Genomic DNA, 2,024 nt, shown 5'->3' on the forward strand with positions numbered 1-2,024 from the left:
ATCAGGATGGTGTAGAAGGCAGAGGACACTTTCTTCAGGTCTCGCAGTGCAGCAGTGTCTGGGAGCATGTAGACAACGAGTAGAGTCCCATAGAAAATTGTCACCACGATGAGGTGAGAGGAGCGGGTGGAAAAAGTCTTTTGTCTCCCAGTGCTGGAAGAAATTCTCAGGATAGTGCTGATGATATACACATAAGATGCCTGGGTTAATAGAAATGTGGGAAGAAGGAATATGAAGGAAAGAGGGGAAATCACAAGAACCATCAAGCTGGTGTCCCTGCAGGACAGTTTTATCAATGTGGTGTAATCACAAAGGAAATGGTCAATTTCATTGGGGCAGCAGAAAATCAATTGTGATAGCCAACATGCTGTGATTGTGCTGGCTAAAGACCCAGTTAGCCAACACCCGACTGCTAGCTGGAAAAAAAATCTACTATTCATGTGGGCTGCATATTGCAGTGGTTTGCATATAGCTAAATACCGATCGTAAGACACCACTGATAAGAGACAACATTCTGTAGCTAACAGAGAAAGAGATAAAATTGTACGATGCAGCCACTAACAGAAATGGATCTGTCCCCAGTCAGGAGACTGACCAGCATCCTGGGCAGGAGGGTGGAGGTGTAGCAGGTCTCCAAGCAGGACAAGTTCCCCAGGAAGAAGTACATGGGAGTGTGAAGGTGCTGATCAGCCACAATTAGTGCAACAATTAGCATGTTCCCAGCCACTGTCACAATGTAGATCACTAGAAACAGTGGGAAGAGAAGAATTTTCAGTTCATGGAGATTCCCAAAGCCCAGGAGGATAAATCCTGTGATGGAAGTTTGATTTCTCTCTTTTGTGTCTGCCATGGGTTCTATCAAGAAAAATAGTTTTTAAAAAGTAGTAATAATAGCCTGTGAAATATGACATGAAACAGATACCTTTAGGGGAGGGTTACTTTGTTTTTGTTGATGTTTAAATCTGATTAGAGAGTGAGGGACAGGTTGTCCTGGATTTCTGCTCTTGAACCTTTGCCCTGCAAATATCATCAATGTCCCTGTACATGCTCTAACCCCAAAGCCTTTTGCTGGGTTGGTACCTCAGTTATCCGCAGTAACACTGTGCACTTCAGCATTGTGCTGTGTAATGGGCGAGACTGGGAATCAGGAGATCTGGGCTTCAGTCCTGACCCAGTGTGACCTCGAGCAAATCATATCATTCCGTGCCTCATTTTCTCCAGCTGTAAAAGATCAGAATAATATTTTATGCCCTTCATAAACTGGCTGACCATCTGCTGAGAAACATAGTTACTGAACGTCTTCATGGTGCTATGAGACCACTCACAGCTTTCTACACACACTAACACGCATAGCCAGAATCATCTGTTGAGGTGAATGTAAGACCCAGGAGGTAATTGTTCTGCTCTACTCATTACCAAGAAGACCTCAGCTGAAGGACTATATTAAGTTTTGGCCATCACACAATAAAAAATACATGGACAAATTATGGAGAATCTAGAAGTGAGCAACAAAATGATAAAAGGTTTAGACCTATGAGGAAAGGTTGAAAAAATGGGCATGTTTAGTCTAGATAAGAGAGAACTGAGGGGGAATCTGATGAGTCTTCAAACATGTAAAAGGTTATTATAAAGAGGACAGTGATCAATTGTTTTTTATGTTCACTGAAGGTCGCAAAAGAAGGAATCAGTTTTATCTGTAGCAAGGGAGATTTAGTTTAGACAGTAGAAAAGCTTTCTGACTCTAAGGATAGGGAAGCCTCAGAACAGGTTACAAGGCAGGTTTTGGAATCCCCATTATTTGACTTTTTAAAAAACAGCTTAGACAAACACCTATCAGAGATGATCTAGACGGTCAGTCCAGGAGGATGGACTAGGTGACCTCTCAAGATCCTTTCCAGCCCTTCAGTTCTATGATTTATTATTCTACCTCCTTGTCACACACATATCTGAATTTTTTATTGATGCTTTAGTTAGTGATGAATTTGTTTGTGAATTTTGAGTTAAGAAGTACAATAATTGTTGTT

Source organism: Gopherus evgoodei, unplaced genomic scaffold (genome assembly GCF_007399415.2).
Source record: "Gopherus evgoodei ecotype Sinaloan lineage unplaced genomic scaffold, rGopEvg1_v1.p scaffold_55_arrow_ctg1, whole genome shotgun sequence".
Taxonomy (NCBI): Eukaryota; Metazoa; Chordata; order Testudines; family Testudinidae; genus Gopherus; species Gopherus evgoodei.